We start from the raw sequence: 13,376 nt of genomic DNA, 5'->3' as shown, positions 1-13,376 counted from the left end.
TCGTCAGCACAGCAGATTTCACATGTTCCATGATCTTGTCCTTGTTCTTTAGATTCGTGCCAATGATTGAATGATTCATGTTATAAGAATGAGCGATGTCTAACATCTTTTTGCCTTGCTCCACTCTCTCAATTACTTTCACTTTTGTTTCCGTTATTATCGCTTGGCCCTTCTTAACAGTAGCAGCTACATCACCGCTGCTTTCACGGTTGCTTCCAGACATCTTGGGCTTGAAATAAAGGTACCGTACTACTGTACTCTATACAGTACTGTAAAGTACACAAAAGCACAACCACTTATAGAGGATGCACGCACATGACAATGTATGCCAGACACGTGAACTAACTTACATGATTGGACATGGGAATGGACGTTTGCATCTTTGAAAGTTTGCAACTTGAAGGTTCGTATGTAGGTGACTTACTGTATTTGTACTGCCTAGGGAGAACTACCTAGGAAAACTGTGGTATGATTTATGTCAGAGAATGTTTTGCTTATGTTCTCTTCTAGGAGTTTTAAGGTGTCCTATCTTATATTTAAGCATGTAAGCCGTTTTGAGTTTATTTTTGTGTATGGTGTGAGGGTATGTTCTGACTTCACTGATTTGAATACGGCTGTCCAACTTTCAAAACATCACTTGCTGAAGAGACTATCTTTTCCCCATTGTATATTCTTGCCTCCCTTGTCGAAGGTTAATCGACCATAGGTGTGGGGGTTTATTTCTGGGCTCTCTATTCCATTCCATGGATTCATGTATCTCTTTCTGTGCCAATACCATGCGGTTTTGATTACTGTAACTTTGTAGTATTGTCTGAAGTTTAGGAGGGTTATGCCTCCTGCTTTGTTCTTCCTCAGGATTGTGTTGACAGTTCTGACTTTTTATGGTTCCAGATACATTTTAGGATTATTTGTTCTAGTTCTGGGGAAAATGTCATGGGCAATTTGATAGGCATCACATTAAATCTGTAGATTGCTTTGGGTAGTATAGCCATTTTAACAGTATTAATTCTTCCCATCCAAGAGTGTGGGATGTCTTTCCATTTCTCTGAATCATCTTCAGTTTCCTTTACTAATGTTTTGTAGTTCTCAACATATAAATCTTTCACCTCCTTGGTGAGGTTTATTCCTAAGTATTTTATTTTTTGATGCCATTTTTAAAAGGATTGCTTGTTTACATTTTCTTTCTGGTATTTCATTGTTAGTGTAAAGAAATGCAACCAGGGACTGCCCTGGTGGCTCCATGGTTGAGAATCTGCCTGACAATACAGGGGACATGGGTTTCAGCCCTGGTGCAGGAAGATCTCACATGCCGTGGAGCAACTAGACCTGTGTGCCACAAGTACTTAGCCTGCACACTAGAGCCCGTGAGCCACAACTACTGAGCCCGTGTGCCACAACTACTTAAGCCCGCGTGCCTAGAGCCCGTGCTCTGCAACAAGAGAAGCCACTGCAATGAGAAGCCTGCGCACCACAACGAAGACTAGCCCCCACTGGCCACAACTAGAGAAAGCCCGTGCACAGCAATGAGGACCCAATGCAGCCAAAATAAATTTAGAAAAAGAAAAGAAAAACCAAGAAATGCAACCAATTTATGTATGTTAATCTTGTATCCTGCTACTTTGCTGAATTTGTTTATCAGTTCTAGTAGTTTTTGTGTGGAACTTTTAGGGTTTCCTTTATATATATTATCATGTCATCTGCATATAATGACAACTTTACCTCTTCCCTTCCAATGTGGTTAGATTTTATTTCTTTTTCTTGTCTGATTGTTGTGGCTAGGACTTCCAATACTATGTTGAAGAGAAGAGGTGAGAGTGGGCATCCTTGTCTTGTTCCAGATTTTAGGGGGAAGGCTTTCAGTCTATGAACATTGAGTATTATATTGGCTGTGGGTTTGTCATAAATAGCTTTTATTATGTTGAGATATGTTTCCTCTATACCCACCTTGGTAAGTGTTGTTTTGTTTTGTTTTGTTTTTTGCGGTACGCGGGCCTCTCACTGTTGTGACCTCTCCCGTTGCGGAGCACAGGCCTCGGACGCGCAGGCTTAGCGACCATGGCTCACGGGCCCAGCCGCCCCGCGGCATGTGGGATCTTCCCGGACCGGGGCACGAACCCATGTGCCCTGCATCAGCAGGCGGACTCTCAACCACTGCGCCACCAGGGAAGCCCTGGTAGGTGTTTTTATCATGAATGGATGTTGAAATTTTTCAAATGCTTTTTTGGAATCTATTGAGATGATCATTTGTTTTGTGTTTTTCCTTTGTTGATGGGGTGTATCATGTTGATTGATTTGCACATGTTGAAACAACTTTGTGACCCGTGGGTGAATCACATTTGTTCATGGTGTATGATCCTCTTATGTGTTGTCGGATTTGGTTTTCTAATATTCAGTTGAGAATTTTTGCATCTATATTTATCAAAGATATTGGCCTGCAATTTTTTTTTGGTAGTGTCTTTCTCTGTGTGTTTGTTTTTTTTAAAGTCTTTATTGAATTTGTTCCAATATTGCTTCTGTTTTATGTTTTCGTTTCTTGTTTGTGAGGCATGTGGGATCTTAGCTCCACCATCAGGGATTGAACCTGCCCCCACACCCCGCACTGGAAGGCGAAATCTTAACTGCTGGACCACCAGAAGAGTCCCCATCTGTTTTTGTTTGTTTGTTTAGTAAATTTCTTTCTTTCTTTATTTTTGGATGCATTGGGTGTCCATTGCTGTGCACGGGCTCTCTCTGGTTGTGGTGAACGGGGGCTACTCTTCATTGTGGTGTGGAGGCTTTTCATTGCAGTGGCTTCTTTTGTTGCAGAGCATGGGCTCTAGGTACGCGGGCTTCAACAGATGTGGCTATCAGGCTCAGTAGTTGTGGCTCCTGGGCTGTAGAGTGCAGGCTCAGTAGTTTTGGCACACAGGCTTAGCTGCTCCGAGGCATGTGGGATCTTCCCAGACTAGGGCTCGAACCTATGTTCCCTGCATTGGCAGATGGATTCTTAACCACTGTGACACCAGGGAAGTGCCCCCCATCTGTTTTTGATATCAGGGTGATGGTGGCTTCATAGAATGTCTTTGGAAGTATTCCTTACTCTTCAATCTTTTCGAAGAGTTTGAGAAGAATCAGGGTAAGTTTTGCTTTGTATATTTGGTAGAATTTGCCTGTGAAACCATCTGATCCTGGACTTTTGTTGGTAGGGAGTTTTTTTAAATTACAGATTCTATTTTGCTTTTAGTGATCAGTATGTTCAAGTTATCTATTGCTTCTTGATTCAGTTTTGTTCGGCTGTAAAAAAGGAACATATATTTTTAGGTTATGTTAGCACCTAAATACTTACCATGTATTAGACAACAAAAGAGTGAAGAAAAAAATATTAAAATATTTTTTCAAATAGAAAAAGTATTGAAATATTTTTAAGAAATTGGGATAATAATACTAATTACAGTAATGACAAATTGTTCTGAACTTAAAGACTACTTTATCTAAGATGCTTATTATATGGTTATTATAAGCAAGATATTATATGCTTACTGTTTTATTGTTTTTAAATACATGGAATGTTTTCTCCTTTCTAACGTAATTCTTTTATTTTACCTGTATATTGTGAAAAAATGTAGTTGCACATAATATAAAAAATTACACTTTAATAGAAGATATTAATCCAGTTACATTTACTATAGTACTGAAAATACTTAGGTTTAGAGTTACGATGTTATTGAGTGCTCTGTTTTATTTATTTTTTAAAAAGATCTAATTGGAGGGGAATAAATTATTTTTTATTTATTTATTTATATCATCTTATTGGACTATAATTGCTTTACAATGGTGTGTTAGTTTCTGCTTTATAACAAAGTGAACAAGCTGTACATATACATATATTGACATATCTCCTCCCTCTTGCATCTCCCTCCCACCCTCCCTATCCCACCCCTGTAAGTGGTCACAAAGCACTGAGCTGATCTCCCTGTGCTATGCAGCTGTTTCTTACTAGCTATCTATTTTACATTTGGTAGTATATATAAGTCCATGCCACTCTCTCACTTCGTCCCAGCTTACCCTTCCCCCTCCCCATGTCCTCAAGTCCATTCTCTATGTTTGTGTCTTTATTCCAGTCCTGCCCTTAGGTTCGTCCGAACCATATTTTTTCCTATTTTTTTAGATTCCATATATATGTGTTAGCATACAGTATTTGTTTTTCTCTTTCTGACTTACTTCACTCTGTATGACAGACTCTAGGTCCATCCACCTCACTACAAATAACACAATTTCATTTCTTTTTATGGCTGAGTAATATTCCATTACATATTGAAGATGTGCAACAACTTCTTTATCCATTGATCAGTTGATGGACACTTAGGTTGCTTCCATGTCCTGGCTATTGCAAATAGAGCTGCAATGAACATTGTGGAACATGACTCTTTTTGAATTATGGTTTTCTCCAGGTATATGCCCAGTAGTGGGATTGCTGTGTCATATGGTAGTGGTAGTTCTATTTTTAGGTTTTTAAGGAACCGCCATACTGTTCTCAATAGTGGCTGTATCAATTTACACTCCCACCAACGGTGCAAGAGGGTTCCCTTTTCTCCACACCTCTGCAGCATTTATTGTTTGTAGATTTTTTTGATGATGGCCATTCTTACCTCTGTGTGGTGATACCTCATTGTAATTTTGATTTGCATTTCTCTAATGATCAATGACGTTGAGCACTCTTTCATGTGTTTGTTGGCAATCTGTATATCTTCTTTGGAGAAATGTCTATTTAGGTCTTCTGCCCATTTATGGATTGGGTTGTTTGTTTTTTTGATATCAATCTGCATGCGCTGCTTGTAAAGTTTGGAGAGTAATCCTTTGTCAGTTGCTTCGTTGGCAAATATTTTCTCCCATTCTGAGGGTTGTCTTTTCATCTTGTTTACGTTTTCCTTTGCTGTGCAAAAGCTTTTAAGTCTCATTAGGTCTCATTTGTTTATTTTTGTTTTTATTTCCATTTCTCTAGGAGGTGGGTCAAAAAGGATCTTGCTGTGATTGATGCCATGGAGTGTTCGGCCTATGGTTTCCTCTAAGAGTTTTATAGTGTCTGGCCTTACATTTAAGTCTTTAATCCATTTTGAGTTTATTTTTGTGTATGGTGTTAGGGAGTCTTTTAATTTCATTCTTTTACCTGTAGCTGTCCAGTTTTCCCAGCACCACTTATTGAAGAGGCTGTGATTTCTCCATTGTATATTCTTGCCTCCTTTATCAAAAATAAGGTGACCATATGTGTATGGGTTTATCTCTGGGCTTTCCCTCCTGTTACATTGATCTATATTTCTGTTTTTGTGCCAGTACCATACTGTCCTCACTACTGTAACTTGGTACTATTGTCTGAAGTCAAGGAGCCTGATTCCTCCAGCTCTGTTTTTCTTCTCAAGATTGCTTTGGCTGTTCAGGGTCTTTTGTGTTTCCATACAAATTGTGAAATTTTTTGTTCCAGTTCTCTGAAAAATGCCATTGGTAGTTTCATAGGGATTGCATTGAATCTGTAGATTGCTTTGGGTAGTATAGTCATTTTCACAATGTTGATTCTTCCAATCCAAGAACATGGTATATTTCTCTATCTGTTTGTGTCATCTTTGATTTCTTTCATCAGTGTCTTTTAGTTTGTTGAGTAAACGACTTTTGTCTCCTGAGGTAGGTTTATTCCGAGGTATTTTATTCTTTTTGTTGCAGTGGTAAATGGGAGTGTTTCCTTAATTTCTCTTTCAGATTTTTCATCTTTAGCGTATAGGAATGAAAGAGATATCTGTACATTAATTTTGTATATTGTAACCTTACCACATTCATTGATTAACTCTAGTAGGTTTCTGGTAGCATTTTTAGGATTCTCTATGTATAGTATTATGTCATCTGCAAACAGTGAGAGCTTAACTTCTTTTCCGATTTGAATTCCTTTTATTTCTTTTTCTTCTCTGGTTGCTGTAGCTAAAATTTCCAAGAGTGTTGAATAATAGTGGTGAGAGTGGGCATCCTTGTCTTGTTCCTGATCTTGGTGTAAATGCTTTCACTTTTTCACCATTGAGAACGATGTTGGCTGTGGGTTTGTCATATATGGCCTTTATTATGTTGAGGAAAGTTCCCTCTATGCCTACATTCTGGAGGCTTTTTTTTTTTTATCATAAATGGGTGTTTAATATTGTCGAAAGCTTTTTCTGCATCTATTGAGATGACCATATGGTTTTTATCTTTCAGGGTTTTTTTTCCTTTTTTCTTTTTTTTTGCAGTACGCGGGCCTCTCACTGTTGTGGCCTCTCCCGTTGTGGAGCACAGGCTCCGGACGTGCAGGCTCAGCGGCCATGGCTCATGGGCCCAGCCGCTCTGCAGCACGTGGGATCTTCCCGGACCGGGGCACAAACCCGTGTCCCCTGCATCGGCAGGCAGACTCTCAACCACTGCGCCACCAGCCAAGCCCTATCCTTCAGTTTTTTAATATGGTGTATCACATTGATTTGCATGTATTGAAGAATCCTTGCATCCCTGGGATAAACCCCACTTGATCTTGGTGTATGATCCTTTTAATGCGCTATTGGATTCTGTTTGCTAGTGTTTTGCTGTGGATTTTTGCATCTATGTTCATCAGTGATATTGGCCTATAGTCTTCTTTCTTTGTGACATCTTTGTCTGGTTTTGATATCAGGGAGATGGTGGTCTCATAGAATAAGTTTGGGAGAGCCTCCCTCTGCTATATTTTGGAAGAGTTTGAGAAGGATAGGTGTTAACTATTCTCTAAATGCTTGATAGAATTTGCCTGTGAAGCCGTCTGGTCCTGGGCTTTTGTTTGTTGGAAGATTTTTAATCACAGTCTCAATTTCAGTGCTTGGGATTGGTTTGTTTATAGTTTCTATTTCTTCCTGTTTCAGTCTTGGAAGCTTGTGCTTTTGTAAAAATTTGTCCATTTCTTCCAGGTTGTCCATTTTATTGGCATATAGTTGCTTGCAGCAATCTCTCATGATCCTTTGTATTTCTGCAGTGTCAGTTTTACTTCTCTTTTTTCATTTGTAATTCTATTGATTTGAGTCTTCTCCCTTTATTTCTTGATGAGTCTGGCTAATGATTTATCAATTTTGTTTATCTTCTCAGAGAACCAGCTTTTAGTTTTTTTGATCTTTGCTGTTGTTTCCTTCATTTCTTTTTCATTTATTTCTGATCTGATCTTTATGATTTCTTTCCTCTGCTGACTTCGGGGTTTTTTTTCTTTCTTTCTCTAATTGCTTTAGGTGTGTGGTTAGCTTGTTTATTTGAGATGTTTCTTGTTTCTTGAGGTAGGATTGTAGTGCTATAAACCTCCCTCTTAGAACTGCTTTTGCTGCATCCCATAGGTTTTGGGTCTTCATTGTCATTTGTTTCTAGGTATTTCTTTATTTCCTCTTTGCTTTCTTCAGTGATGTCTTGGTTATTAAGTAGTGTATTGTTTAGCGTCCATGTGTTTGTATTTTTTACAGATCTTTTCCTGTAATTGATATCTAGTCTGATAGCATTGTGGTCGGAAAAGATACTTGATACGATTTCAATTTTCTTAAATTTACCAAGGCTTTTTTTGTGACCCAAGATATGATCTATCCTGGAGAATGTTCCACGAGCACTTGAGAAAAAGTGTATTCTGTTGTTTTTGGATGGAATGTCCTATAAATATCAATTAAGCCCATCTTGTTTAATGTATCATTTAAAGCTTGTGTTTCCTTATTTATTTTCATTTTGGATGATCTGTTCATTGGTGAAAGAGGAGTGCTAAAGTCCCCTACTATGATTGTGCTACTGTCGAATTCCCCTTTTATGGCTGTTAGCATTTGCCTTATGTATTGAGGTGCTCCTTTGTTGGGTGCATAAATATGTGCAATTGTTATAAGTTCTTCTTGGGTTGATCCCTTGATCAATGTAGTGTCCTTCTCTGTCTCCTGTAATAGTCTGTATTTTAAAGTCTTTTTTTGTCTGATATGAGAATTGTACCCTAGCTTTCTTTTGATTTCCATTTGCATGGAATATGTTATTCCATCCCCTATCTTCCAGTCTGTATGTGTCCCTAGGTCTGAAGTGGGTCTCTTGTAGACCGTATATTTACTGGTCATGTTTTTGGATCCATTCAGCCAGTCTATGTCTTTTGGTTGGAGCATTTAATCCATTTGCATTTAAGGTAATTATTGATATGTATGTTCTTATTACCATTTTCTTAATTGTTTTGGGTTTGTTATTGTAGGTCTTTTCCTTCTCTTGTGTTTCCTGCCTAGAGGAGTTCCTTTAGCATTTGTTGTAAAGCTGGTTTGGCGGTGCTGAATTCTCTTAGCTTTTGCTTGTCTGTAAAGGTTTTAATTTCTCTGTCAAATCTGAATGAGATCCTTGCTGGGTCGAGTAATCTTGGTTGTAGCTGTTCCCCTTTCATCACTTTAAATATGTCCTGCCATTCCCTTCTGGCTTGCAGAGTTTCTGCTGAAAGATCAGCTGTAAACCTTATGGGGATTTCCTTGTATGTTATTTGTTGTTTTTCCCTTGCTGCTTTTAATATTTTTATTTGTATTTAATTTTGAATAGTTTGATTAATATATGTTTTGGCATGTTTCTCCTTGGGTGTATCTTGTATGGGACTCTCTGCCCTTCCTGGACTTGATTAATGATTTCCTTTCCCATATTAGGGAAGTTTTCAACTATTATTTCTTCAAATATTTTCTCAGTCTCTTTCTTTTTCTCTTCTACTTCTGCGACCCCTATATTAGAATGTTGGTGTGTTTAATGTTGTCCCAGAGGTGTCTCAGATTTTCCTCAATTCTTTTCATTCTTTTTTCTTTATTCTGCTCTGCAGTAGTTATTTCCACTATTTTATCTTCCAGGTCATTTATCCATTCTTCTGCCTCCGTTATTCTGCTATTGTTTCCTTCTAGAGAATTTTTAATTCCATTTGTTGTGTTGTTCATCATGGTTTGTTTGCTCTTTAGTCCTTCTAGGTCCTTGTTAAACGTTTCTTGTATATTCTCCATTCCAGTTCCAAGATTTGGGATCATCTTTACTATCATTACTCTGAATTCTTTTTCCAGTAGACTGCCTATTTCCTCAACATTTGTTTGTTCTGGTGGGATTTTGCCTTGCTCCTTCATCTGCTGTGTGTTTCTGTGTCTTCTCATTTGGCTTTGGGGACTGTGTTTGGGGTGTCCTTTTCGCAGGCTTCAGATTCGTAGTTCCCGTTGTTTTTGGTGTCTGCCCCCAGTGGCTAAGGTTGGTTCAGTGGGTTGTGTAGGCTTTCTGGTGGAGGGGACTGGTGCCTGTGTTCTGGTGGGTGTGTCTGGATCTTGTCTTTCTGGTGGACAGGTCCGCATCCGGTGTTGTGTTTTGGGGTGTCTGTGGCCTTATTATGATTTTAGGCAGCCTCTCTGCTAATGGGTGGGCCTGCGTTCCTGTCTTGCTAGTTGTTTGGCATGGGATGTCCAGCACTGGATCTTGCTGGTCTCTGAGTGGAGCTGGGTCTTAGCGTTGAGACGGATATCTCTGGGAGGCTTTCGCCGTTTGATATTACAAGGTGCCGGAGGCCTCTGGTAGACCAATGTCCTGAACTCAGCTCTCCGAACTGAGAGGCACAGGCCTGACACCCGGCCAGAGCACCAAGACCCTGTCAGCCACACGGCTGGCGGTGAGAGCAAGAGGTAGCTTTGGTACATCTCAAAGACCACCAATGAGATTCACTAACCATTTTCTCTCCATAAGTGAAGAAAACAAAATTCAGTCTTTGGCTAGTCAGCCACTTTGGTATCCAGCCTCCAAGATGGCCCCAACTATCCCCTAATTATCTCCCAGTCTTCATGTACCTGTGTGGCTCCTCGCACTTGAAAAGGGCTGACTGTTTCACTAATAAGAAATTGCAGGAATGACAAAGTGCAGCTTCCAAAGTTGTAAAAGACATTGCAGCTTCTGCTTTGGTTTCTGCTAGATCACTCATCCTGGGATAAGCCAGATGCCATGTCATGAGGACACTCAAGCAGCCCTAAGGAGAGATCCATGTGGCAAGGAACTGAGGCCTCTTACCTACAGCCATGTGAGTGAGTCATCTCAGAAGTCAAAAGATTTAATTTTATTTATTTTTGTTTGCGTTGGGTCTTCGTTGCTGCACAAGATTTCTCTAGTTGTGTCAAGCAGGGGTTACTCATTGTCGTGGTGCACGGGCTTCTCCTTGTGGTCGTTTCTCTTGTTGTGGAGTATGGGCTCTAGGTGCATGGGCTTCAGTAGTTGTGTCACGCAGGCTCAATAGTTGTTGCTTGCCGGCTCTAGAGCGCAGGCTCAGTAGTTGTGGCACACGGGCTTAGTTGCTCTGCAGCATGTGGGATCTTCCCAGACCAGGGATTGAATCCCTGTCCCCTGCATTGGCAGGCAAATTCTTACCACTGTGCCACCAGGGAAGTCCAGTGTGCTCTTTTTTTTTTTTTTAGTCTGTTTTCATTATTTTCTATCTTAACGATTCGGTATTAAATAAAAAAAATAATACTCCTTTCTACCCCTCCTGTTTGAGGATTATATATGAAGAAGTATGTCTTATTTATTAATCTCAAATTTTCAGCTTACTTTTAAGAAGTAATCACAATGTCAAGTATTTAATACCTTTCACTTCCACCTTGAAAAGCATGGATATTAAAGTGCTGATATAATTACCTTCCCTAGTCTATCGTTTTTACTTTTTGTTATGTATGAAAAACAACCAAAAACATGCATGGTTTGTAAGGAAATGACAAATTTCAGAAAATTCAGAATCTGAATACACTCTATACATAGCTTCTAGATAAAGACACAGAAAATTGCCAGATACTCAGATGCCCCCTGGTCGCATTCAGGTGACTCCTCTTAAGGTTTAATATTGTTCTTGTATGTAACAAAAAGATCATGTTACCTGTATTTTGTATTTTATATAAATGTTATGGCATAGTAAAAATCACTTTTGGATTGGGCTTTTTAAATTTTATGTTGCTTGTGAATATGCCTATATGGTTGCCTGTTGTTGTGATCATGCATTGCCACTGTTGCATAGGATTCCATAGTGTAAATATTTAATTATTAATTAATTTATTCCAATGTGTATTACAATATGAGTGATTTTCAGTTTGTGTCTATTGAGAATAGCACTGGTATATAAACTCTAGAACTTCAGCTTTGGTGGTGTGTGTATAAATTATTGTTCAGTATACATGTAGTAGTAAGATTTTTGAGTCACAGCTTTCATGTGTTTATCTTTTTAGATATTTCTAAATATTTTCAAAACATTTGTATGGGGCTTCCCTGGTGGCGCAGTGGTTGGGAGTCCACCTGCCGATGCAGGGGACGCGGGTTCGTGCCCTGGTCCGGGAAGATCCCACATGCCACGGAGCAGCTGGGCCCGTGAGCCATGGCCGCTGAGACTGCGTGTCCGGAGCCTGTGCTCCGCATCGGGAGAGGCCACAACAGTGAGAGGTCCACGTACTGCGCAAAAAAAAAAAAAAAACAAAAAAAACATTTGTATGATTTTTCATCCTCAGCAGCAATGAATGAGATTCAAGGATTATACACATTCTTGTGAAACTTGATTATACCTGTCATTTTCATTTGAACTTTCTGGTTGGTGAGTGATAATTCCAGGTATCACTTTTTTGCATTTAATTGACTACTAAGAAGCCAAGCATCTTTTGATATGTTTACTTAACATTCTGTACTCTCTTTTTTGAAATATCTTTTGGTATATTTTCCCCATTTTTGCTATTACATTATCTTCTTATTGAAGACTTTTTTTTTTAACATCCGAAGACTTCTTATTTAGGAGCTTTTAATATATGCTTGCTATGAGTTGTTTTCTCTTTCTGTCTCTCCTTCTCTTTCTTTAGATGCGTGTCAGTTTTTAATGTTAATAACATCTAATTTGTTATTTTCCTATTTATGTAGTCTTATTTCTATTTATTTATGTAGTCTTCTTATCTGTAGCAGAACACATTATTTATTCTAAACCACAAATATGTTTTCATTCCTTCAATAAATCTAATTATTAAGCTTTAAATTTAAGTTAATTTTCTAAACTAAATATGTTGTATCATAGTATTCATTTTTCTATGACAGCTGAAAGGTTACATTTATTCAGAAAATGTTGTATGCAGCTTTCTTTTCATTTGCTCCTACTTCTTATTGATTCACAGAGGTAAACATCACTTCATCCATGGATCTGACTTTTCTCTGATTTCTCATGGTCATTCTCACTAATTCGTCTTGCCTCCTGAAATCTTTAGCAATCCCATTATTCCACAGAAGCAAAAACCTTCCTTGGGCCTTTTTCCTCAGAAGATTGATTATTCCCACATTTTAAATGGGAGTTTGCAATAAGTTAGGAGAAAATGCCACAAGGGTCTCTCATTTTTTTTCCACACCTTGTATCAGTCTCTGCTTGCACTCTGTGTTCAAAGAGTTTTGTACAACACATTGATGGAAGGTGCCAGTTGTTTCTCTCCTTGGGGCAAAAGACAGATTAATTACCTGACAAATAAAATAAAGACAGTGTCTTGCTCTGCTCAAATGTTGGACAGGACTGCTTGCATCCTAATTTAAAAGTTTCAGGTGACTGAAGCTTAAGATTCCTAAGCTGTAATCCATACTTGCACCATGCACAGCACCCAACAGGACTGCCTTACATGACCCCATGAGACTTTTGTGTGCAAGTGGAACAGATAAAACTATAAAACTATTGCTGTCTTTTTGTGTCATAAAAATGATTTTTTGTCTCATTTAAAATATGTTTTTCTAAAATCTGAAAACGTGTCAGGCTAAAATATTGGAATTTCAAATATGGTAAAATCTAAGACCCTTCAAATTTCTTTCCAGTTTTGTTGATGATGGGATGCTGTCAGAGATATGACTTCATTAAACACAATAGGTGAGATTCCTTCATAGGCCTGATTGGGGAATATGAAAATAATACCCGGGAAAATCTGGACATTTTCTAGTTCTCAAGTGTTGGTTAAGATGGTAGAAAGGGCCCTTCATTGTCTATATGTGAATGCGGACAATTGAGAGAGGTGGGGATAAAACAAGCAGCCTAAATATCCTTTATATTTGTTGTACTACTAGCAGAAAGAGGAAGGGTCAACATGTCACCATGGTTGATATAGCAAATAAGCTGTTTGAAACTACACAGAAATATATCTGCTTGTATTTTCTGTGAAGTTTCCCTCTCTCTTTGTGTGCCCTGATACCTCCCTCAACTTAGGTACCAACTCCAGCAGCATTAAGCAGATATCCAAAGAAATCTATTCTTTGGAATTATGAGGAAGGGAAGACTCGAAAATTTTATAGCGTGCTCTATACAAGTATACACGTCACCATCCTTATCCATGTCATGCCATGCATGGAGGGTCAGTAGGTCA

The 13,376-nt window shown here is 38.7% G+C and overlaps 1 protein-coding gene across 1 annotated transcript in view; it reads left to right on the top strand.

Moving 5' to 3' along the window:
* Positions 1-10,492, top strand: part of LOC307175489 (uncharacterized protein) — a gene marked incomplete at its 5' end in the record, with an annotated part of 32,438 nt that extends 21,946 nt beyond the window's left edge. The window contains one exon of the mRNA XM_079900597.1: positions 9,935-10,492. The remainder of the gene's footprint in view (positions 1-9,934) is intronic.
* Between the last annotated feature and the right edge of the window lie 2,884 nt (positions 10,493-13,376).

This window comes from Stenella coeruleoalba (assembly GCF_951394435.1).
Source record: "Stenella coeruleoalba genome assembly, chromosome: 16".
Lineage (NCBI taxonomy): Eukaryota > Metazoa > Chordata > Mammalia > Artiodactyla > Delphinidae > Stenella > Stenella coeruleoalba.
The sequence above is the reverse complement of the archived record's forward strand: the minus strand, read 5'-3'. Positions and strand labels throughout refer to the sequence as shown.